The sequence below is a fragment of the Psittacula echo genome (assembly GCF_963264785.1).
Source record: "Psittacula echo genome assembly, chromosome: 3".
NCBI lineage: Eukaryota > Metazoa > Chordata > Aves > Psittaciformes > Psittacidae > Psittacula > Psittacula echo.
This window is the reverse complement of record NC_137736.1, coordinates 80,611,803-80,639,152: the sequence shown is the minus strand read 5'-3', so window position 1 is coordinate 80,639,152 and position 27,350 is coordinate 80,611,803.

Here is a 27,350-nt window from a genome sequence, read left to right as displayed (position 1 = left end):
ACATGGAGTAAATGGGCTGCACTAATTACACAATGAGCTCGAATAGGAAATCCCAGTCGTCCAGGCATTCTAGAAGTCATCATGGACTGGCCAGAGGGCAAAGATTTTGGAATGTCACCAGAGGAGGACATGATGCGTGCTGAAGAGGCCCCACCATATAATAAACTGTCAGAAAGTGAAAGGCAGTACGCCTTGTTTACTGATGGGTCCTGCCGTATTGTGGGAAAGCATCAGAGATGGAAGGCAGCCGTATGGAGTCCTCAACGACAAGTTGCAGAAACTGCTGAAGGGGAGGGTGAATCGAGTCAGTTTGCCGAGGTGAAAGCCATCCAGCTGGCCCTGGACATCACTGAACAAGAAAAGTGGCCAGTACTTTATACTGACTCATGGATGGTGGCAAATGCCCTGTGGGGGTGGTTGCAGCAATGGAAGCAGAGCAACTGGCAACGCAGAGGTAAACCCATCTGGGCTGCTGCACTGTGGCAAGATATCGCTGCCCGGGTGCAGAACCTGGTGGTGAAGGTACGCCATGTAGACGCCCATGTACCCAAGAGTCAGGCCACTGAGGAACACCAGAACAACCAACAAGTGGATAAAGCTGCTAAGATTGAAGTGGCTCAGATGGACTTAGATTGGCAACATAAGGGTGAATTATTTTTGGCCCGGTGGGCCCATGACACTTCAGGCCATCAGGGCAGAGATGCAACATATAGATGGGCCCGTGATCGAGGGGTGGACTTAACAATGGACACTATTGCCCGGGTTATTCATGAGTGTGAAACGTGCTGCAATTAAACAAGCCAAACGGTTAAAGCCTCTTTGGTATGGAGGACGATGGCTGAAGTATAAATATGGGGAGGCCTGGCAGATTGATTATATCATACTCCCACCAACCCGCCAAGGCAAGCGCCATGTGCTTACCATGGTGGAAGCAACCACCAGATGGCTGGAAACATACGCTGTGCCCCACACCACTGCCCGGAACACTATCCTGGGCCTTGAGAACCAGATTTTGTGGCGACATGGCACCCCAGAAAGAATTGAATCCGATAATGGGACTCATTTCCGGAATAACCTTATAGACACTTGGGCCAAAGAGCATGGCATTGAGTGGGTATATCACATCCCCTACCATGCACCAGCTTCTGGGAAAATCGAACGGTACAATGGGCTGTTAAAAACTACATTGAGAGCAATGGGTGGGGGAACTTTCAAGCATTGGGATGCACACTTACCAAAGGCCACCTGGATGGTCAACACCAGAGGATCTGCCAACAGGGCTGGCCCAGCCCAGTCAGAACTTTTACATATTGTAGAGGGGGACAAAGTTCCTGTGGTGCACATGAAGAATTTGCTGGGGAAGACAGTCTGGGTTATTCCTGCTTCAGGTACAGGCAAACCCACTCGTGGGATTGCTTTTGCTCAGGGACCTGGATATACTTGGTGGGTAATGCGGGAAGATGGGGGAGTCCGATGCGTACCTCAAGGGGATTTGATTTTAGGGGAAAACAGACAATGAACTCAATTGTACGCTGTTGCCTGCTATAGCCCATCAACTAGAAGTCTGCAGGGCACCAGCGACTGGCCCTGACTTCCCTCCGACCATCATCCCAACAGAGAATGAACTTTGATAGAACCGGACGAGTTCTACAGTAAAGGAATGATCAGCATCAGCAGGCAACGATCCAACATTGCACACAGCCTCTCCTGCCCTGAAAGACTGTTCCAAGAGATGGAGCCCAACATCATGAACTGAATGGACTCAGTAGCTTTATAGGGATTGGTCCGTGCACTAAGATAACAGTGCACTGAGATGAGAGTGAGGGTATATGGAAAATGTGGGATCTGAGCATGACGTGAATGGTATGGAATAAGGGGTGGATACTGTCCTGGGTTCAGCAGTAGCAGTCAGTTTTTCTCTTTCTTAGTAGCTGTTGCAGCACTGTGTTTTTGACTTTTGGCCTAGAAACAAAGCTGATAACACCGATGTTTAGACTGACCAAGGACTTTGTGAGTCTCATGCTCTGCCAGGGAGGAGGAGAGGCTGGGAGGGAGCGGGGACAAGACACCTGACCCAAACTAGCCAAAGAGGTATTCCATACCACACCACGTCATGCCCGGGGATGTAACTGGGAGCTACCCGGAAGGGCACGTCCTCTTTCTGTCGGGCTCTCTTTTCCGGCGGACGGTATCATATTCTCTTCCCTTGTTATTTCTCTTATCATTATTATTATTGGTGGCAGCAGTAGTGATTTGTGTTATACCTTAGTTATTAAACTGTTCTTATCTCAAACCGTGGGAGTTACATTCTTTTGATTCTCCTCCCCGTCCCTCCAGGAGCGGACGGAAGAAAGGTGGGGGGGGAAGTGGACTTCGTGGCTCTGATTTACGGCCTGGGCTTAAACCACGACACATATATAGCAATTTAAAGGGTATTATTGATTAAGCCTTTCTATATTACTTAGATATTTTTTCACATGAAATTGCTATTACTTACAGTGAATAAATTTTAACTCCATACAGATTGTCCCAATATATTTCAGGGCAATACAACCTTATGAAAAAGAAAATGCTTAATTGATAGGCTCTCTCTCTGTAAGAGGTTGTCTGAGGATTCTTTTGCTGTCAATATTGGTTTCCATCTGACCGTACATCCTGGCAAGTGGAAGGATGTAATAAGATTATGGAAGTAGTTAAAAAAATGCTAGCTGGCTTGCTCTTTTCTCTTACCTTTGATAAAGGTTGCGGGTGTGCTTGTTTTTGTTTTCCCCTTTTCTCTAATCTTATTCCTGGAATTATTAGGGTTATTCCTTTAATGAATTAGGACTTATAAGCTTGGTCCTTTTGCCAAATTGCCTTAAATCTGGGTCTTTCATAGGGCAGACTTGAGCAATGATTTTTCATTGGAAATGTCGTCACTCTAGGAGGCCATTGCATTGGATAGTTGTTGCTCTAAAAGAATAATTATGCTGAAGCAGTAATTTCAGACTGATTGCTATGAAGCTTACATTCAGAAAAACAGTCTGTGTTTAAAAAATAAACCTCCTGAATATACCTGTGCTGTTACCTGCTGTGTTTAGCAAGTTGAGTATTAAAAATTAATGAGGGAAAAGGAAAAATTATCAACTGGTGTTCAGTGAAGAAAACTCATTAGCTGAAGATCGGCTTAGTGTAGCTTTTCTGAGGAAGTAAAGTAATTGCAAAGTGCATCTTTGTCACCTTTTCTGTGAAACGTATCTCCCTAAAAGTGGAAACATATGCTTGTCTTATTAATAAGTGATGAGGCTATAAAGTGAGATGGTGCAGTGAACACTGACTGATAATTCATCCCATTATAATGTGAATTATTTTTCTGCAGGTATTTTCTCTGAAATTATGTGATTAAATATATTTATATTACATTATAGTACTACATATGATCCAAATTGTTTGCCTTTCTTGATACTGTGGGTGTGGTTCAATAGACTAAAACCAGATATTTACTGATATTGAAATACTTTATTTTGGCAATGATACATCTGTGCTGCTATGTCTTTGCCTCCTCCCGCACCAACACACTAACTCCTGGATTGTACAGAGGCAGTATTTATTTGTTCTTCCATAGTGAGCATATCATCTTAGAAGATACATGTATTGCCTGTCTTGCACAAGCACAAGGAATCCAGCACACAGAATATAGGCATCTTGTAGCTGGTACAAGGCATCCCACTACTGATCTGTGCTGAGATTTTGCTGCCTACCTGTCAGATGTTCTTAGTTACGATATAGCCATGACTACAGAAAAAGTCCACCTACAGCATAAGGATTCTGAAAGGAGGATAAAGAATTAACCTCAAATGAAAAAAAGAAATGTTGATCCCATACTTGCTCAGGCTGGTTATGAAACTGTCGTGATTTAAGCCCAGGCCATAAATTAGAACCGTGCAATCTACTTCCCTCCCCCTACCTTTCTTCCCCCCACTCCTGGAGGGACGGGGAGGAGAATCGAAAGAATGCAACTCCCATGGGTTGACACAAGAACAGTCCAGTAACTAAGGTATAACACAAACCACTGCTGCTACCACCAATAATAATAATGATCAAGGAAATAACAAGGGAAGAGAATGCAACACCTCACTACCCGCCGACCGATACCGACACCTCGCCTCCCACCCAGCAGTGTGCCAGCCCTTCTGGGGTAACTTTCAGTTACCTCCTGGCCTTAATGTGCTGTGGTATGGAATACCTCTTTGGCTAGTTTGGGTCAAGTGTCCTTTCTCTGCTTCCTCCCGGCTTCCCCTCCTCCCTGAAAGAGCATGAGACTCACAAAGTCCTTGGTCAGACCACACAACAATGTTATCAGCTCTGTTCCCACGCCGAAAGTCAAAACCACAGCGCTGCACCAGCTACTAAGAAGGAGAAAAATGACTGCTACTGATAAACCAGGACAGTGTCCATCCCTTATTCCATACCATTCACATCATGCTCAGATCCCACATTTTCAATATATCATCACTGTCATCTCAGTGCACTCTTATCTTAGTCCACGGACCAATCCCTGTAAAGCTGCTGAGTCCATTCGGTCCATGATGTTGGGCTCCATCTCTTGTAACAGTCTTTCAGAGCAGGAGAGGCTGTGTGCAGTGTTCACACTCGTGAATAACCTGGGCAATAGTGTCCACTGCTAAGTCCACCCCTCGATCATGAGTCCATCTCTGTGTTGCATCTCTGCCCTGATGGCCTGAAGTGTCACGGGCCCACCAGGCTCAAAATAATTCACCCTCCCCTGCAGCAGTTTCTGCAACTTGTCGTCGGGGACTCCATACAGCTGTCTTCCATCTCCGATGCTTCCAAAGTACTGGAGGGGCCCAGTGGATTAGATACTCACCCACACTGTCCCACACACCATGACACTCATGACTGTCCAGCCTTGGGGAAAAACTCTTGGTCCTCCTATATCGTCGTCTAACCTCAGACAAGACCCAAACCTGACTCTGCTTAACGCTCGGGATCAGACAAAATGGCCGTGGGTAAAACACACTCTGTGTGTGTGCCAACATGATGATGGCCATCACAATCAGCAGGCAAGTCCCAAGGGTACCCAAAGGCCATTCAAAACCTTCAGGACTCTCAAATGATGCTGCTGTACTTGTCACTGAGGCTGGTGTAGCTGCTGTGCTTGCCGGCTCTCTCACCACCAGCTTCTCTTTTTCTAAGTCCAGATCTTCCTCCTCTGCCTTGATGGGAAATGCTGTGTGGTTTCCTTCATCCTCCACTTGCCCTGGGTGCCCGAGGCTGGACCCAGCTGAGATTCCCAAAGGTGGTATCTTGCTCTCCTCATCCTTCGGGGGCTCAGGCTTGCAGGGCTCGGCTCCGCCGCCGCCTCCTCCCGCTGCTCGGCAGCCGCCTCCTATTCGCTCTCCCGCCCCACTCCCGCCGCCGCTTGGTCCCCGGGGCCGCTCTCCCGGGCCGCTTCGGCCACCACCGGCTCCCAGGGCCGCTGCCCCTCAGCTCCCCGCAGCCTCACGAAGACGGAGGCAAGGATGAGGGCCAGGGCGTTGAAGAGCAGCGGGACGGCCAGGTACAAGTCCATGGCCACGTCCATCCCGCCCTGCTGCCGGAGCCCGCCCGTATTACAAGCCATTTCCATAAAATACAATGAAACAAGAACCTTAGCCCAAGGCCCACACTTGATAAACACTAACACAGCAAATACCGGCTCTAAGTAAGCTATGCCATACTGAAACTGTGAGATCAAGAGAAACAACTTTGAGAGCCAATAAATCAGCATTGTGCCTTGATCAGATCTGTTGTTATCTCAACCCTTCATGCCTCACTTTGGGCACCAAAAAGAACTGTTGTGGTTTAAGCCCAGGCCATAAATTAAAACCACACAGTCTACTTCCCCCCCCCCCCCCCCCCAGAACCTAACCATCTGCCAACCAATACTGATAACTCACCTGCCACCCAACAGTGTGCCAGCCCTTCTGGGATAACTCTCAGTTACATCCCAGGCATGATGTGCTGTAGTATGGAATACCTCTTTGGCTAGTTTGGGTCAGGTGTCCTGTCCCTGCTTCCTCCCGGCTTCCCCTCCTCCCTGGCAGAGCATGAGACTCTGAAAGTCCTTGGTCAGACCAAACATCAGTGTTATCAGCTCTGTTCCCAGGCCGAAAGTCAAAAACACAACACTGCACCAGCTACTAAGGAGAAAAAATGACTGCTACTGCTAAACCAGGACAGAGACTATAAACAACATGGGCACAAAATTTAAGAAGGAATTTTTGCTTACAATAATGATCACCTGTTCTGTTTCTCCTGGTTGCCTAGAATGACAGTTTTCCTCTTAGAGCAAACATAGTGTTTTGAAGCGTGAGACACACAGCAGTTTTATAGCTATGTATTGTCCATCCTGTGAATGGGTGTCCTGGTGTCCTGGGTTCATCAGCAGCGGTCAGTTTTTTTCCTTCTTAGTAGCTGGTGCAGCGCTGTGGTTTTGACTTTCAGCCTGGGAATAATGCTGATAAAGCCGATGTTTTCAGTTGCTGGTCAGAATGTTTACTCTGACCAGGCACTTCATGAGTCTCATGCTCTGCCAGGGAGGAGGGGAAGCCGGAAGGAAGCAGGGACAGGACACCTGACCCAAACTAGCCAAAGAGGTATTCCATGCCACAGCACGTCATTCCCAGGATGTAACTGGAGTTTCCCGGAAGGGCACGCTGTCTGCTCTGTCGGGCTTGTTTTTCGGCAGGTGGTATCGTATTCTCTTCCCTTGTTATTCCTCTTATCATTATTATTATTGGTGGTAGCAGCAGTGGTTTGTGTTATACCTTAGTTACTGGACTGTTTTTATCTCAATCTGTGGGAGTTACGTTCTTTCGATTCTCCTCCCCATCCCTCTGGGGGGGGCGGTGGGAGTCGGGGGGGGGGTGGGGGTGGCGGAGGGGGTGGGGAGTGGAGTCGAAACTATGTGGCTGACTTGCCGACTGGCTTAAACCACAACACCTGGGTTCAGCAGTAGCAGTCATTTTTTTTCTTCCTTCTTAGTAGCCGGAGCAGTGCTGTGTTTTTGACTTTCGGCCTGGGAACAGCGCTGATAAAACCAATGTTTTTTGTTGCTAGTGAGAATATTTAGTCTGACCAAGGACTTTCTGAGCCTCATGCTCTGTCAGGGAGAAGGGGAAGCCGGGAGGAAGCAGAGACAGGACACCCGACCCAAACTAACCAAAGAGGTATTTCATACCACAGCACGTCATGCCCAGGATGTAGCAGGCAGTTACCTGGAAGGGCTAGCTCACTGGTGGTTGGGGGCGAGGTATCGGTTGATGGGTCATGAGGTGTTGTATTCTCTTCCCTTGTTATTTCCTTTATCATTATTATTATTGGTGGTAGCAGTAGCGATTTGTGTTATACCTTAGTTATTAAATGGTTCTTATCTCAACCCATGGGAGTTACATTCTTTTGATTCTCCTTCCCATCCCTCTGGGAGTAGGGGGAGGGAAGAAAAGGGGGGAGGGGAGTGAGAGAGAGACTGCATGGCTGACTGGGTTTAAACCACGACAATGGGGATATGTTGAGAAGCCATGAGGAAGTGCTGAGTGCCTTCCTTCTACCTGCTGCAGGTCATCCAGCGTCTATCTGCTGTTTAGCTGACTGGCTACAGTCTCCACTAGGGAAGAGAAGCTGACTGTAGTAATGACCTTGTGGGGGTAGTATATTTAGCAGAGATGTGGAATTGTTCTTCTGGAAAAGTCGAGGCAACAATGTAGAAATCTACTATCGTGATATTGCATAAAAGTACAATTAGATATTGTCCTGATATTACATACAAAATACGATTTTCCATAAGCATGGGCACAAGTGTATCAGTCACTACAAGAAATAGTAGTGTTCATGAACTTACCTCTTGAAATAAGGTAATTTTCTTATCTACAGACATAAGTGGTGGCCATTGACAAGTTGGGGCAGCCTGTGTGGTACAAAGATGTCTTTATGTAATTCAGGATGCAGCTGAGAAGAGTGATCATGGCACTTGAGCTAGTGAAGAACATAGAGTTCAGGGAAATACGAACAACTTTTATCCAGACACACTGAACACTTTTACATCCTTGCCTTTCCCTTGGCAGGCTTTAAAATACCTCTAATTTTATTTCTCTTTTCTTTCCTTTTCAATTTCTTTTTGCTGGCTTTTTTTTTTCTCCCCTTCTATTTCACTTGTGAGGAACCCCCTCCGTTAAGTTATGCAGGCTATGATACACTTATAGCAAGGACCTGAAATATTTTGATTCAACAGGTGAAGTTTTCAGATCTGTTGTGGTGTGCTATGTGTGACTCACTGTAACTAGGTATTGAGCACATTTAAGAAATACATTGAAAATGCATTGCGCAGTATAATACTCATACAAATACATTTAGAAAACAAACCACAGGTTTTTAAAATCTTTTTTGGTTTTGTTGTTTGTTTATGTTTTTAATCCCTTGTTCACATTTTTATTTCATTTTTATTGTTTGTTTGTCCTAAATCCAGATTGCTGTTTTTAGTAAAACTAGTTATCAGCTTCTGGTAGCCTCTAAAGAATTCTGTAGCCAGCTGTATAATTCATGATTGGAAAAAGTCCTGCACATTCAGATGTTTTTATTCATTCTTGATCTGTGAGTATCATGCTTCAGATCATCTGTGGGAGTACAGAATCAGGAAAGAGACTTGTATGTGACAGGACACAACGTGAGATGACATGGCATATACTTGTTTACCTGGTAAATTGCACATTAGATGAGACTAAATATTTAGCAGGTTATTTTTGTGCAGCATGGTTTGCAAAGGAAGCCCAGAAATTTTGCTACCAACAGCAAGAGAGTAATTTCTTGGTATTTCAGACTCTTCACCACAGATGTTGCTTGGGAGGAAGAATGGTACCATCCAGGCTTTGGGCTGCAGGGGCAGCCTGTTGACTACTTGGATGAAGGACCGTTATTTGGCTGAGAGTCATGGCCAAGAGTGTTACCCAGTCTGTTAGTGTGTAAGAGATTGCATTTGTGGGTTTGTAGGATTCTGTAATACACAAAGACACAGAGGCTTTATCTTCTAAATTTCTCTATTACAGATTAGTACAAATATCCCCCAAATCACCACTAATAAGAATACCTATGATTAATAAAGTAAGTATATATGTGTGTGTATATATATATTAAGCTATTAAAAATTGTTGTCAGCAATTGGTAATTTAATATCAATCAATAGTATGGCAGCAGTCAATAATAGCAGAAATCAATAATATAGCAACAACCAATAGCAGCAACAACCAGGTGAGTATATACCATTCCAGGTTACTATAAACTTACCAGTAGTGAAGCTACTTATGAAGAATATAACAGCAGATATAATATTACTTGTATGGGTGTATATAATATTGTTATTAAGAAATTTCACAGATTTCAGAAGTGGACAAACCATCCTGAATCAGAAGACAAACCCATTCCAGAAAGGTACTCAACCATTCTAAAGATAGGACAAGAAGCTGAATCAAGCCCAGAAGCAGAATCAAAGATGGGACCAGTAAAGTAGGAGACAGAATTTCACTTCAAAGATGGTGCATGTCACAGAGTCTGGAGTCAGGCAGGTATGCCTGGTGAAGGTCCAAGATCTCATAAAAGATTGTATGGTGAATTCAGCCTGTTTAAGGTATGTTTTCACCTGTAACAGCCAATAGATGATGATGTTTTCTTTCAGAACAGTTTTACTTTCCCAGATTGTTTCCATGTTTTCAGATGATAAACTGCCATTACAGTTCCTCGGTTTTATGCATATCAATGTGTTGTGGTTCAAACCCTGTCGTCAAGTTAGCCACGCAGTCCACTCTCCCCCCACCCCCGCCCTTTCTTCCTCCCCACCCCCACCTCCTGGAGGGACGGGGAAGAGAATAGAAAGAACTAACTCCCACGGGTTGAGATAAGAACAGCCCAGTAACTAAGGTATAACACAAACCACTACTGCTACCACCAATAATAGTAATGATAAAGGAAATAACAAGGAAGAGAATACAATACCACCTGTCAAAAACCAGCCCGGCCCAGCAGTGAGCCAGCCCTTTTGGGTAACTCCCAGTCACATCCCGGGCATGATGTGCTGTGGTATGGAATACCTCTTTGGCTAGTTTGGGTCAGGTGTCCTGTCTCTGCTTCCTCCCGGCTTCTCCTCCTCCCTGGCAGAGCATGAGACTCACAAAGTCCTTGGTCAGACTAAACATTTGAGCAGTAACTAAAAACATCAGTGTTATCAGCGCTGTTCCCAGACCAAAAGTCAAAACCACAGCTCTGCACCAGCTACTATGAAGGAATAAAAATGACTGCTACTGCTGAACCTAGGACACAACAGTATTTCAGGATGTCTCCAGTTTTTCGGTACCCAGCTGTACTTCAAAGACAGCAGCTGCGCTTTTCACGGATGGTCTTGGTTCCCAGCCCTAGCTCCCAAGTTCACAGTTCCCAGGCTGACAGGCAGTTTTTCTCACAGTATTTTCAGCAGACTTTTTTTTTTTTTTATGTTCAGTAATTTTCCTCTTCTATCCAGGCTGATTTTATGGCTGCTCATATCACTGGGAAGTGGTTAATCTGGTAAACCTTAGGCTCCAGTCTATTTTTCCTATAGGTTTGTTTGCTCCTGCTCCTGCTTGTAGATCAGAGTATACCCACACATAAAATACGACAGAGAGTGGTGATCAGTCACAGGGCTCGAGCCAGACAGATCAGTCTTTTGCTTATGCGAAACCAGACCCTTTTATTCTCCTTCACACCGTGTTGGTTCCTCCTACATCAACCTTGATTCTTTTCTTTCTCTGCCTTTGTTTCCTCCAAGTAAACATACCCAGAACTGGTGGATTCAAACACCTTTACCTGGATCATCTCTTCCTTAAATGGTATCACACGTGGTTACTAAAGCAAGCACTATTGGCCTTTCAAAGTTCGTGTATGCTTCCCTTCAGCTGCCTGTATCATTTGGCCATTTTGAGCAACTCCTCTTTAACCATCTCTGACATCCACCCATCTCTAGCGGAGTTCTGTGTAACTTTTGTCAGCTTCCCGCTCTCTTATGTATCATGTCCAGCAGTTTCTTCATGTCAAATCAAGCAACTTCTCATGAGATGTTCAGTTAGTTACTTAAACTTCAGACTAAGGTGTAGTCATTTCCCTTCACATCTCACACTGGTGCTCAGAGAGAGGTAACTCAAAACCCATTGTAGAGAGATAAAATATAATAATCCACAATAATCCTATAATAATCCACAAAATTCACTGGTTTCTATAAAATGAATACTGTGTTGAAGATATTCTACCTCACTTTCTGCATGACTTTATTTTGCAAATTTTAGTTTTCTGTGATAGAATATTGGAAGGCTTCACAGATAATATCATAGCAGATTTATTAACAAGTGAAGTGTACTTAGTGTTTCAGAGATAAGTATTGCATAAAATCAGCTAACATTTTTTTCTTACAATTTGAAGAGCATATTGAGTTACTTCCATAAGGCAGCCACAAGCATTTTTTTGCTGGTCTTCCTTAAACCTTTCTTCCTCTCAGGATATTATTGTTAAAAAGAAGTTGATTAGTTAAACCTAGAAGTTTTACAGACACTGAACAAGAACTATCTAATTTACCATCTGCTGTATAGAGCATTAATTCCTGTTTCCAATTAGTTTTCATTTATGTGGTTAATGGATACAAGAAGGGCTTCAACCATCTGCACTTTTCCCCAGACAAATATATTCATCAGATGACAAGTAGTTGCAGAAATCTTGTGATCTTGACCGTGTTTCTGCATAAGAACTGTCAGAAGCAAGACCCTGTATAGAATCACAGAATCGTAGAATAGTTTGGGTTGGAAGGAACCTTCAAAGGTCATCCAGTCCAACCTCTCTGCCATGGGTAGGGACACCCTTCACTGGACCAGGCTGCTCAAAGCCCTGTCCAACTTGGCCTTGAACACTTCCAGGTATGGAGCATCCACAACTTTTTAGAGCAACCTGTTTCAATAATTTACTACACTCATTGTAAAAAATTTCTTCCTCACATCCAGCTCTCAATCCTTTCTTACCCAAGCCTGTATTGATACCAGGGGTTGCCCCTACCCAGGTGCCCTGATGTTCATGATGTTCATGAGCCCACTTCTCGAGCTTGTCCAAGTCCCTCTGGATGGTATTCCATCCCTCAGGTGTGTCAACTGCACAACTCAGCTTGATATCATCTGCAAACTTACTGATGATGCACTCAATCCCACTGTATATGTTATTGATGAAGATATTAAACAGTACTGGTCCCAGTATGGACCCCTGAGGGATGTCACTTGTCACTGGTGTCCATGCAGAAATTAAGCTATTGACTACTACCCTTTAGATGCAATCATCCAGCCAATTCCTCATCCACTGAACAGTCCAGCTATCAAAGCGATATCCTCCAACTTAGAGAGAAGGATGTTGTGGGGGACCATGTCAAAGGCATTACAGAAGTTGAGATAGGCAACATGCATAGACCTTCCTTTGTCCACTGATGCAGTAATCCCATGATCGAAGGCCACTAGGTTGGTTAGGCAGGACTTGCCCTTGGTGAAGCCATGCTGGCTGTCTTGAATCACATCCTGACCCACATGTGCGTTAGCATGGCTCCTAGAGTGACCTGTTCCATGATCTTCCCAGGCACAGAGGTGACACTGGCAGGTTGGTAGTTCTAAGGTTCTCCTTTTTAACCTCTTAAAAATGGTGCAATGTTTCCCATTTTCCAGTCACCAGAGACTTCACCTGACTGCCATGACTTTTCAAATATCGTGGAGAATGGCTTGGCAACTACCTCAGCCAATTCCCTCATGACTCTGGGATGCATCTCATCATGTCCCACAGATTTTTGTATGTTCAGGGTCCTCAAATAGTCATGAACGTGATCATGAACTCTCTGCTTATAGTGGGAGGGTCTTTGCTCTGCCAGTCCCTGCCTTGCATTTCATCCACTCTTACATCAAATTGGGCAGTTGCTGATTCCTTGGAGCACAGGGCTACTATTCAGATCAGTCTTGACCAGATGACTGCCAAAGGTTCTTCCCAACCTAAATTATTTTTTCATTCTATAATTTAGGTGGACTGCACTGAATATGAAGTGTTAGAAGTAGGCACTTTGCATATTAAAATGTGATATTCTTCAATACTGATTAGATATTGGACTTCATTTGCCTCCTAAATCTGTTAATTATGGAGCTCCTCAAAGGACGAGTGTTTCACTGATTCCATTTTATGTTTATACATAGCCTTGGGATCATAATTATTCCAAACATTTTTGGCATTTACATAGTCCAGCAGTGGAGAGAGCCAATTCACACAAAATGATTCAGTTTTTAAAACATGGTAGTTTAGAGCTATGTTAGTTGATCTAAGTTTTTATATCCTTTTTTAGCCATTACTCCTAAAAGGTACATGTCCTATCTGCCATCCCTTTATTGAATAGCTTTTGAACATGCTAAAAGCCTGTGGTGGGTTGACCCCAGCTGGATGCTGGGTGCCCACCAAAGCCACTCTATCACTCTCATCCTCAGCTGGAAAGGGGAGAGAAATTATAATGAAAGGCTCAAGGGCTGAGAGGACAGGAAGATCACTCAGCAATTACTATCATGGGCAAAACAAACTTAGGTAATTAATTTATTACCAATCAAATCAGAATAGGATATTGAAAAATAAAAACCAACTCTTAAAACAACTTCCTCCCACCCTTCCCTTCTTCCTAGGCATAATTTTACTCCCAAAAACTCTCCCTCCTCATCACCAGCAGCATAGGGAGATGGGGAATGGGGGTCATGGTCAATTCCTCACACTTTTTTCTGCCTCTCATTTTTCCATTTTTTTCTCCAGGAAAAAAAATCAAGCCTTCAGATGCAGCAAAAATGTAGGTATACTTTACTTCAAAAATATACATTGAAGATTAAAAAGTTCAATGTTTCTATAATCAAAGTAGGGGCTTAACACTCTGAGGCAATCTGTCTACAATAATTTGGATAATTTGTATTAAATAAAGATCCCTCCTCCTGTACATTAAACTAGCTCTTTTATTTCAAAATAATCTGGTTTTCATTTTACAGTAGTGGCAAATATGAAAATATATTAATATTTATTTTATAGGGGGGGGGTTGTTTGTTTGTTTTCAGGAAAAATTGAAGTTGTATCAACATTACTTACTAAATATTTCTGCAAAAGTATCTGGTTTTTTTTTTCTTTACTTCTAACCATTTTTTAAATATATTTTTCTCATAAACCCAATATAACATTTCAACCTTATTTTGCTACAGCCATATGTCAGAGGACTTGTTCATTTTTCAGCAAAGGCAACAAGTTCATTTCCTCAAGGAAAACTTGCTTTGACAAAAATAACAGAAAAAAAGAGACTATTATTGGTCAAAAAAAGGATAGGTTTAGAAGCTATCCCGTTAGCTGAAGCAGATCCATCAGGTAGGCACATAAATAGGTTTTCCATGTACCTAAAGTAGCTAGTTATAATTCTCTCAGTGAAAAATCAGAAGACTTTTCTTTGTCACGAAACATCAATTACAGATTTATTAATAGTAGGGGTTTTTTTAAAAAAAAAAAACACCAACAACTTTTGTTTTTCTTCTTCAGCTTCAGCAACACCTTATGTATTTCCAAAATATTTTTCAGACTGCTTACTGGCTGAACAAAGGAGTTATTAAAAGCTGGAGAAGAAAAATACAAATTAGCCAGTGAAAAGAAGGACATATTTCAAGCTCACTCCATCTTCCCATTCCTAGTTATCTTGCGCTTCTCAAATCAGTTACCTTTTGGTATTTGTTTTTTTTTTAACACTGGCTTACTTATACTCACATGAAATTATGACATAAAAGTTTGCGTTTGCTTTGCAATACCTCTCATGATTCAAAATCTAGTGAACAAAACTAGAAACTTTAAAAGGCTTTTCTGCTGTCCTGACTTAATTTTTTCCTCCAGAGTTTGTTTGGGGAAAATGATGTTATTCACAACATAATGATCACCAGAAGTCATACTCATTTTCCTGAGTACTTCTAACAAGCATGCTAGCCAGATTTCATATTTTCCAAACTTCGCTATTTTCAGAACTTAAATGCTTCTGTGGCACATTCTTTAAAGACGTTTTAAAATGTCTGATAGCTGAAGACAAGCCCAGCATATACAGCAGACATTTACTTTTTCTACAAGAGTATTTATCATTCACACATTCTAAAGTAAACTAGACAATTTTACCTGACATTTCAACTGACAGTGAACTTGTCAGAGTTTTGTAAAAGCTGGCAGAGAGTATTTCTAACAGCATATGCATAATGAAAGATGTTTCATTGGGAAACAGAAAGTTTTAACTAGCAATTGCAGTACATCAGAGATGTGATATAGAGTGAAAGATAGCACTTCCAAATAATTGTACTTTCCACCTGTTTTAGGCAACATCTGAACGGTAGCGAGCCTTTCCATTTCTTTATCAATACAGAGCAAGATTGCTTCAGAACAGAACAGCTTTTCTTTAAAAACATATGCTTTGAGAGTCAGTATTCTTATCGCTGAATAATGAGTTCTTGGGATCTGCGATTTAAGACTTCTGAGGGGGGCCTTGGTCACTGAGAAACTGAACATGAGCTGGCAGTGTGTGCTCGCAGCCCGGAAAGCCAGCCGTAACCTGGGCTTCATCAAAAGGAGTGTGACCAGCAGGTCGAAGCAGTTGATCCTGCCCCTCTGCTCTGCCCTCCTGAGACCTCATTTGGAGTAATGCATACAGTCCGCAATATAAGAAGGACATGGATGTGTTGGGTCCAGTCCAGACAAGGGCCATGAGGGTAATAAGGGGGCTGGAGCAACTCACATATGAAGAGAGGCTGAGAAAGTTGGGGCTGCTCAGCCTGGAGAAGAGATGGCTGCGTGAAGACTTCACATCAGCCTTCCAGGATCTAAAGGGGGCCTACAAGGATGCTGGAGAGGGACTCTTCATCAAGGACTGTAGCGATATGACAAGGGGTAATGGGTTCAGATTTAAACAGAGGAAGTTCAGGTTAGATATAAGGAAGAAGTTGCTTACTGCGAGGGTCGGAGGCCAGGTTGGACACAGCCTGGTCTAGTGGGAGGTGCCTGTGCCGATGGCAGGGTGGGTGGAACTAGATGATCAAAGTCATTTCAAACCAGATCTATTCTATGATTCTATGTTTCTGTGATTTTTCCGTATTCTGTATTAGAGATAGCTAGCATCCATAAGAAATAAGTTTGTGTCTAGGGACTTGATATAGCTTGAGTAACCAGTTCTGAATTGCAACCCGGTAACAAGAAAAGTTTCAGAATAGCCAGTAATTTGCCGATTTGCCTCCCACAGCTACTGGCACAGCCAGTGGAGGAGAGAGGTTGTGCCTCCTTTGTTTTCATGGACTTTAACAGTTTCTGGCTAATCCTTGTTTGTTCTGTGGTAGACATGAAATGAGACTCATAGGTAGCATTTATAAATAAGTAACACAAGTACAAAAAAAACCCAAAACCCCACATCAAAACCAACGAAAAAAACCTCCTCATCTATTAACCTTCTATCCTATGACATTTCTTGTTTCATCTTGTAATTATGCTGAAGTGCACTTCTAGTTATCATTGCTTAATTACAGAATAAGTGTTAATTTTCCAGTTAGAAGCAAATACTTAATTGCATCATTCATTTATTTTTACTAAAGAACTTTCTCAAGTTTCTTCACTATAAAACTTACCACTAAAATAAAATACAGGGATACAACTTTCTTTTCCTTAACTCTGGATTTCATGAGAAATCAGGAATCGTATGCTCATATATCTCTCCACGTTCTTCAATTACATGGAGTTTACTGAGAGTTTGATGAAGTTCTGCTATACCTAGTTATTAGATTTTTGATCGTGATGTGAGTGCACACATTAATTAGCATTGGAGTTTTCCTCAAGAATGAAAAATGCCTCAGTTATGGAAAATCGTTCTTCGAGAGCCTGAAAACTCTCACCATCAGCTGCAAGTCCCACCATCAGTTATCCAGAAGAAGCACAGCTATGGGAAATCAGGCGTCACTAAATTTCTGCATACATAATACAGTGTGCTTCTAGCTATAGACATGATTTTGGTAACTTCTCTGTAACAAACCTCTGATTTTTTTTTACCTTTCTGCAAAGCCAATGTTAACTTCTGAATACTTTCATTCATATTTAAATATTCTCTTATTTTATTGGCCATTTTCAATGTACTATTTAACACCTTATCTAAATAATTCTTTAATTCTGTAATTTTCCTGACCTGAAAACACCACTGCTCTTCATATTTAAACCTCTATAGACATTCTATATTCAGTGCCACATTTTTAAAAGACTACATAGTTACTTTCCCAAATAACTATACTTTCACTTTTAAAAACTAGCTTTCAGAGGAAAACCTGCCATAATTGCTATTTACCACTGGGTTCCAAGTACCTAGAATACTGAAGTAGCAAAAGCATCTCAGATAAAAATATTCTTGCTACTAAAAGCTATAGATGGCAATGGCTTGCGCAATTCTGTTACCAAATTTGTCAGTCCACTGCCCACCCTAAAATTTGAAGCTGTCTTTTTGTTTTCATAAACTTGGGTTTAAGTCTTCCAGATATTAAATAGGTGGCAGGCACCTGCTAAATATAATAAACTTTATTTACTTTCAGTAAGTTTTTGGCAAGCACTGGGAGGCAGATCTCTTTCCGCCTTGCTCTTCTGTCAGACATTTAAAGGAAAAAAAGCATAATCTAATTTGTCATGTATTTCATATCAGATTTATTTATATACATTAGACTCTCACCTCCATGAAATTTCTCCCTGAAGTGTTGTAAGATTATTTTTACTAAAGAACTGTGTGAAATGATTTAAACATTTGGCCGATAAATTTTTAGCAATAAAAAAAGACCTATATTTCATCATTTTGAATACTACTTTAAGCAGAATGTAAGCTGTTCATCCTCACTGCTGTAGCCTATTAAAACATACTGGAAGTATCGCTTTACTTTTTCTTTTTTTGCAGTCTTTGAAGAGGTTGTGTCAGCAGTTTGAAAACTGAATAAAGTACAAATTAGTTTATTTTCTTAAGGAAACTCAGCTTCCTCCAAAAGAAGGATGGAATTCGGCTGCCTAGCAGTAAACATTTAGTGTGCTTTGATATGCCCTAAGGGGTGTTGCTTAGCTATATATCTACCGCTCTTCTAGATGAACAGAGGTTTCTGTAGGTCCCTCCCCTCATCTGCCACCCTATGTAGCTGTCTCTCATATGTCAGAGCACCTTGAATGAATCAGATGCCAATGTCTGGGGAACTCAGCTAGAGCTCTAGGTACATGCTGTTTGACAGGTATGCTGGATATATTATTTCATATACACCATTCAGACTTATAATCTGTGTTAGCAAGAAACTAGAAAAATAATAGATGATATACCATTTGTTATTGTCCCACACTGAAAGAACAGATATCAAAAGAAGAAAAAAGAAAGAGCTTCATATTTGAAGGCTTTAAAATCCCAACAGGTTATATGGCTTACAGAAGATTTGTGGTATGCTCTGTTTTAACTAGCGCTAAAAAAAAAAACCAATTTTTTTTTTTTTGCTTTATTATGCGTAACAACTTTATGTCTCTTTGAACAGAATAAAAACAAATGATGATGTTTCCATGGAAAATTTCTGAAATAATTTGAATTGAGGAATTTGTTTTTCAAGAAACATTGGCTGGGACCTTCTCTCCCAAGTAGTTTGTAATAAATTCAAGAATTTAAGAAGAAAAAGAACATAAAGTTCCTACTGAAGGAAGAAATCAAGAATGTAAGGGCCAGAGGAACTGTGTGCTAATGTTTGAGTCTTCAAGTTTATTTAACTGTGTGATTTCGTGTGAACTGAATGACAAAAGAATTTATGTGACACACCAAACCACAGTGGCCTGAAATTCTATTCTTAAGTAAACGAAGCACATAGTCTTATTAGAAGAATAGTATTTTACCTTCAAATATGTTTTAAATTGGCATGCAGGTATTAGAAATATAGATCAGATGTGCTATGCAGATGACAGAAGAAGTTGTGGAAAATTCTTGAATTGTTGAACATGTGTGAAAGATAAGTTTATTGTTATGTAATCTCTTCAATCTAAACAGACAAGATAGGCAAAAATTTAGGAAAAAACAGAAAGAAGTTGTCGTGGTTTAAGCCCAGGCTGTAAATTAGAACCACGCAGTCTACTTCCCCCCCACACACACCTTTCTTCCCCCCACTCCTGGAGGGAGGGGGAGGAGAATCAAAAGAATGCAACTCCCACGGGTTGAGATAAGAACAGTTTAATAACTAAGGTATAACACAAACCACTACTGCTACCACCAATAATAATAATGATAAAGGAAATAACAAGGAAGAGAATACAACCGCTCACCGACCGGTACCTTGCCCCCACCCCGCAGTTATCCAGCCCTTCCGGGAACTCTCAGTTCTACATCCTGGGCATGACGTGCTATGGTATGGAATACCTCTTTGGCTAGTTTGGGTCAGGTATCCTGTCCCTGCTTCCTCCCAGCTTCTCCTCCTCCCTGGCAGAGCATGAGACTCACAAAGTCCTTGGTCAGGGTAAACATTCTGACCAGCAACTGAAAACATCGGCTTTATCAGTATTATTCCCAGGCTGAAAGTCAAAACCACAGCACTACACCAGCTACTAAGAAGGAGAAAAACTGACTGCTGCTGCTGAACGCTGGACAGAAGTGTAGACATTTCCTAAGCTTCCTTGCAAACTTCTGAATATCTTTTCATGCTGCAGTGTGCCAGTATGTTTTATTCTCTTCTTACATCTTTACTTGTGTTATATTAGAACAATAATGACGGTGAGATTATAACAATATATAATAAATTATTATAACAATTGAACAATAATTGACAGTGGGATTGAGTGTGCCCTCAGCAAGTTTGCTGATGGCACCAAGCTATGTGGTTCAGTTGATATGCTGGAGGGAAGGAATGCCATCCAGAGGGAATTTGACAAGCTTGTGAGGTGGGCTGATGCCAACCTGATGAAGTTTAACCATGCCAAGTGCAAGGTCCTACACCTGAGTCGGAGCAATCCCAGGCACAGCTACAGGTTGGGCAGAGAAGAGATTCAGAGCAGCCCTGTGGAGGAGGACTTGGGGTTGCTGGTCAATGAGAAACTAAACATGAGCCAGCAGTGTGTGCTCACAGCCCAAAAAGCCAGCCGTATCCTGGGCTGCATCAAAAGGAGTGTGACCAGCATGTCGAAAGAGGTGATCCTGCCGCTCTACTCTGCTCTCATGAGACCTCACGTGAAGTATTGTGTGCAGTTCTGGTGTCCTCAACATAAAAAGGACATGGAACTGTTGGAACAAGTCGAGAGGAGGGCCATGAGGATGATGCAGGGACTGGAGCACCCCCTGTCTGAAGACAGGCTGAGAAAGCTGGGGCTGTTCAGCCTGGAGAAGAGAAGGCTGCGCAGAAACCTCATAGCAGCATTCCAGTATTTGAAGGGGGCCTATAGGGATGCTGGGGAGGGACTATTCATTAGGGACTGTAGTGATAGGACAAGGAGTAATGGCTTAAAACTTACACAGGGGAAGTTTAGATTGGATATAAGGAAGAAGTTTTTTACTGTGAGGGTGGTGAGGCACTGGAATGGGTTGCTCAAGGAAGTTGTAAATGCTCCATCCCTGGCGGGAACCTTGGGTGACATGATTTAGTGTGAGGGGTCCCTGCCCATGGCAGGGGGGTTGGAAGTAAATGATCTTAAGGTCCTTTCAAACCCTAACCATTCTATGGTTCTATGATTCTATGATAGCCATTTACTTTTCTTGGCCTTATAGAACAGGAAAGTGATAGGCATAGGAAAATGACAATTAATGAACTGAGATTACAGGGTAATATTCTGCTTTGAATCAGTGAAGGACTCCATTTCTTTTACCTTCTTTGCTTTTGTGCAGCTTCAGTGGAGATAACTGCAAAGACAGCTCAAATTATGTATTAATGAAAGGTGTTACAAACCCACTTGAAATACAATAAATATAATGGCATGACAGTATTTTAAGGGATTTTTTTTAGGTTAGTATCTATATCTTGTTTAGGTCTTTAGGTCTTTTACTCTTTATTTCTCACTTTTAAATGTTCCAGTCTACAGGGTTTGGTTTTGGTTTTGCTTTTTTTTTTTTTTTTTATTCTACCACAGGGGAAATAGTTATATTTCACAATGCAACAAAATAGCTATCTATTATTTTCAAATGAATAGACCAAACTATTATAAATAAAAAGCATTCCAGTGTAATCTTTCATTTGATGGAATGTTATCTTGATACTGTGATATCTTTTTTTATATATATATATATATATAGTTATTCTTTATTATGATTCTTCTGAAAAACATGATAGTGAAACACTGGAATGAGTTTCCAAGAAAGACAGTGTAATTTTGGTTCTTGAGCATGTTTAGAGCTCAGCTGGAAAAAGCCGGAACTGATCTAGTTTTGACCTGCTTTTAGGAATAGGTTGAACAAAATGACCTCGGAGGTCCCTTCCAGCCTGCATGATTCTGATTCTATAAACACCATTGATGTTATGATACTACTATTACTGTTTATTCCTACTGGTAGTATTTTGCTATTAAATACCAATACTGACAGTAATTTACTAGTTAGTGCTACTACTACTAAAATGCTAGTAACCTATAGCTGTGGAAAAGATTATTGATTAGGCACTGTGCAAACAGGGAGGACCATCTTCTGCATAAAAAATTTATGCCTTAATAAGAATACAAATGAAAAGGGAATTGTAAGGAAGAAAGAGAACCACATCATCAACAAATAAAAAAATGGTAAAGCTCGATGTTAAGCTCACTGTAGGTCTAACTATTTCTTACATTTGATATTTGCATTACGTCACACTGTACTTTTTTTTTTTTTATTGCTGACATTATTTTGTGATTGCAAGAAGGAATGAGTGAAGTTTTTTGAAGTCTCTAATTGGAAAAACAATGTACATGAGTTTCTAACCTATCAGATGGGTCATACTACATAAAGTGGTCAGAGGCTCGGGTTATTCCAGTAGTTACGTGACAGCATTTGATATTGCAGTCTTGAACTGGATAACTCTGTTTGCTTGTATACATCTATCGACTCTCAGTAAGCAAGGAGAAAAGCTTTATACAGATTTTGGCCTTGGGGATATATGCACAAAGGTATCTTGACATTTCTCTATTCGTTATATAATATAATATTCAGAAACACTTTCTATTGTCATTTGTATTCAATAGATGTCATCTGTAGTACACATGTAAAGCCTATTGATATAACGCTAAGCTAACAAACTGTTTAGAGCTTACTTAGATTGTCAGGAAAGACTGAAACTAGACAGACTATTTTCTTGTTCTCAGGGTCTTGCATTATGGATGTTCAGAGAAAAAAAAAATTAGTAATGAAAACCTACAAAAATCATCCACATAGAAAAGCTTCTAAGATGTAGTTCTTCAATAATGGAAGTATTATAGAAGGTTCTAGAAATCCTTGGATTAAATTTATTACAATTCCAAATTGTAATTTCCTAACTGAGCATTTTCACTGAGAGGAAGATGCTACCTGTTTTAAAACTATCTCTTTCAGTCCCTCCTAATCTAGCCATTTGATTTGATACAAAAAAATTAATGACAAGGTCTCTGAACCTCACTCACATTATAGACATAACTTACTAATAAAGTTAGTGTTCTTTCTCAAGTGGCATACTTTCAGGTAGTTCTTCCGACCTTTCCTTTTCCTCTCTAGAATAGAAATCTCTTTTAAATGCAGAAACCATCTATATAATTCATGGCAGCCATCATCCTTGTTTTACAGTTGTTTTAATTGTGTTACTAGAGAATTAGAACTGTGTTTGATATAGTATGTGGCGTTTAATATATGTAGTGCATTCACAACGACACAAAATATTTACACAATATGTATTCCAAATAGTGTTCTAGTCAGTAAAAATATGATACCATCATAATTCTTAATGCTCTTTGAAAAGGTGACCTTTTCTTATTGGCTTAGCCAATTCCAGATTGTTTGTAGATGCATTTAGAAGAAACCATTAATTTCTTTACTGCATAATATCTGAGGTAGCAATACATCTAAATAGACATCTGTGAAGCATTAGTTTTACAACATTATGTCCACTTGATTTGACTTTTATTTGATTTGACTTGATTTGGTACTTTTATAATTAAAATAAAGTCTCTTTCTGAATAAATATGTATTAAACTCAGGGAAACATGGTTATCATGCATTTGAAACTCTTTTCATTTTAGTATCTTCAAATGTTTCACTGCCTCCCTTTAGTTTTAGTTATCTATTATTAAAGTAGTTGCCAACATGACTAAATGTTCTTTCATTGTATTTTCCTTTCCTTTGGCTCTTGTCAGGGAAAGGAGAGAAGAAAGGAGAGGAGAGGGGAGGGGAGGAGAGGAGAGGAGAGGAGAGGAGAGAGGAAGAGAGGAAGAGAGGGGAGGGAAGGAGAGGAGGGGAGGGGAGGGGAAGGCAGGAGAGGAGGGGAGGAGAGGAGGGGAGGGGAGGGGAGGAGAGGAGGGGAGGGGAGGGGAGGAGGGGAGGGGAGGGGAGGGGAGGAGGGGAGGGGAGGGGAAGGGGGGAGGGGAGGGGAGGGAAGGGGAGGGAAGCGGAGGGGAGGGAAGGGAAGGGGAAGGTAGCGAAGGGTAGGGAAGGGAAGGGGAGGGTAGGGGAGGGTAGGCAAGGTTAGGGAAGGTTAGGAGAAGGTAGGAAAGGGTAGGGAAGGGGAGGGGAGGGGAGGGGACGGGAGGGGAGGGCAGGGGAGGGGAGGGGAGAGGAGGGGAGAGGAGGGGAGGGGAGGGAAGGGAAGGGAAAGGAAGGGAAGGGTAGGGAAGTGGAGGGAAGGGGAGGGGAGGGGAGGGGAGGAGAGGAGAAAACACAGGACAAGACAGGACAGGAGTAAGAAATGTAAAACTAATGAGATAATTTAGATTTTTCAGGTTTATAGAGCATTTCATCTAACAATCTGTACTTAAATGTACAGTATGTGTGACAAATCAGTGCAGGCTGTTTAATAGCAGGGAGAATTTTTTCTCACATGTACTCTCAGTAAGGACTTCTCAATGCACAAAACAATTGCATTAATTGCCTTTCTTTGTAAACACAGCCAAGCGAAACAGCAGAAATCATAAACAAACAAACAAACAAACAAAACAAAACCCAAACCTGCATAAAATATTTTCTAGTACAGTGTACCAAGATTACACAGCATATAACTGTTGTGTATATACATATATGTATTTTATTTTTAATCTATGTGCTTGGAATGAAGTCCAGTGAGATTCCATCACTTACAGCATGGCAATGAATGTATCAATGTGAAGAACTGATTGTGGCAACATAATAAGCAGTGCCAAACAATAGCTGTTACATAGCAACTGAACTACTGAATCATACTAGTGTTTCAAATAATTCAATATTCTGCCTCTCCAAATAAACAACTGCAGATACTTACAGGTATATACAAAAAATTCAGCCACCTATCATGAGATCTTCAGCCTCCCAGGAAAAGTGTCCTTCTAAATCCTTTCAGTTAAATGAAGGTTTAAGAAATAAATGATGATGTGTGTAGATGTACTATATACTCTAGTGCACTTACAATTGTAGTAAGTAGCTATGGTGACAGTATATAGCTTCTAGACAAATCAAATCAGTATTGTCTGTGAAGCTGTTCAGCTGACAAGATAATGCACAATGCGTGAATTTCTCAGATTGGGTTTTGTAGCCCTCAGTATTGATTTGGAAATTCATTCAGGTGCCTCAATGTTGGAGTTTGGTGCCATGTGAGACATACAGATCAACCAAAGCATCCTTGGACTAAAGGAAATCCTGATGGTTTTGCAGTGGCAACTGGAAGGTAATCAGATTACATTCAGTCAACACATACATTATTAGGTGTCTATATTGACGTATCTGTATTAAGCTGCAGAATTTCATTAACGAGAAAGGGAGCTTGGACTTGCAGCTGCCTTACAGCAAATTTATGCATCTGCAAATATAGAGCTGAATCCTGTCCTGTTTGTAGTCATGATTTATTCACCTGTTCTTAGGCATTTACAGCCATCCAAGGTCCAAGTCATCCTAAACATGCACCTGAGTTCTTATTTTCTCAACTTAGTCTTTCTTCTGGTATGGCTTCTGAAATGGCAGACAGTGTTTTTCTCAGGCTGATGATATCCTTCTAGAGTATAGTATTTTCAATATGTTGTTAGAGCACAGAGTGGTCCTGCAGCATTCTGGAAGTCAGGGAGTATGGCATCACAGGGAACCTAAGGTCAGCTGAGCTCTCCTTGACAGCACTAGGCAAACCTGGTGGCCCACCAACAGTCCACAGCAGTTTGTTGAGTTTCGGGCTGAGGGTGGAGTTTGGCCATCGACAGTGGATGAAGACAGATTGGAGATGAGTTGCAGTGCAGGCTTGATAGGCCCATCCAGGAGATGAGATACCGACAGTGCTGGGCATAAGGCTGCTAGAAATAGGAACAGAGATGGTGCTGGGCACAAGCACTGATGCCCATCAGCGAACTAAGGCCAGGTGATGTCTTCAGGTCCCTGACACACATTCAGTGCTTGGCTTACTGATCTTTTCACTAACAAAAGAAGGTAGCTTTATTGAGTTACCTGGAACAAAATAAGTATGACTGATAGAGGCATCATTTTCCCCAAAAGGTTACCTGGATAAGTCTTACAATATGGATGCAGTTTCACCATTACAAAAATGTATTATATGGGTATGCTTTACTCTTCACTATTTGGAGACAGCTGTATCAATGTAAGGAAATCTTATATGTAAGATTTATCTAAGATTATTACTGTGTCCAGCCACAGGCTTATAAGGATATGGAAGGAATAAAACACATGGAAGTAAGAAAGCTGAATACTTTTCAGTTAATATGACCATGTAAAACCTAAAGGGTTACCCAGCCTGCAGGTGTGTAGAGATTGTGACCTTAGGTTCACAGGCTTCCATGATAACACCAGGGCATGGAGACTTTATTCTTTCAAATTCTGTACTTTACTACAAAAATCACTACACTAGCAAGCAAGCTACCACAAACCCTACCTCCAGAAGTATAACTATGATTAATGAAGTACATACATATACAAATCAAGATATTAAAATTATCAGCAGTCAGTAATACAGTACCAACTAATAGTATAGCAATAATGACAAAAAAAAATAACAGCATCAACCAAGTAGGTAGATACTGTTACAAGTTACTGCAAAATTATCAACAACATAACAGCACATATAGATTACTTGTATATAACTCTTCTATAAAGCAAATGAGATAGATATCAGAAGTGGCCAAATCATCCCTAAGGGGAGGACAAAACAATCCCTGAAGTGTACCCAATCATGCCACAGGTGGGACAACAAACAGAAGCAACTCCAGAAGTGAGCCCAAAAGGGGAACAACAAAATAAAAGGAAGAGTCTCACTCTGAAGATGATCCACATCAGGAAGTTTGGAGTTAACCAGGTGTGCCTATTGAGAGTCCAAGAGCTCACAGAGAGCTTGTGTAGAGTATTCAACCTGTTTAGGTGTGGTAGGTTGACCTTGGCTGGACACCAGGTGGAACACCAAGCCACTCTATCCTTCCCTTACTCAACTGGACAGAGGGAGAAAAAAATACAATGAAAGGCTCACGGGTCAAGATAAGGACAGGGAGAGATTACTCACCAAGTACCATGATGGGCAAAAAAATCATCTTGGGAAGTTAATTTAACTTATTACCAGTTAAATAACAGTAGGATAATGAGAAATAAACCCAAATCTTTAAAAATCTTCTCCCCATCCTTCCATTCTTCACAGGCTCAACTTCACTCCTGATTTCTCTATCTCCTTCACTCATAGGATGGGGAATGGGGGCTGTGGTCAGTTCACCACATTGCCTCTGTTGCTCCTTTCTCCTCATGCACTTGCCCTGCTCCAGTGTGGGGTGCCTTCATGAACTTCTCCAGAAAGGGTCCTTCCCATGGGTTGCAGCTCTTCACAAACAGCTCTGGCGTGGGTGCCTTCCACAAGGTGCAGTTTTTCAAGTCTCAGCCTACCTCACCATGGTCAGCACCATAGTCTGCAGGGGAATCTCTGCTCCAGCACCCTGAACAGCTCTTCCCCTCCTTCTTCACCGACCTTGGTGTCTGCAGAGCTCTTTCTCTCATATATTCTCACTCCTCTAATTTGCTGCTGCGCATGGCAGGTTTTTTCCCTTTTAAAATATGTTGTCACATATTTTGTCAAATATTTTGACAAATATGTTGTCACAGT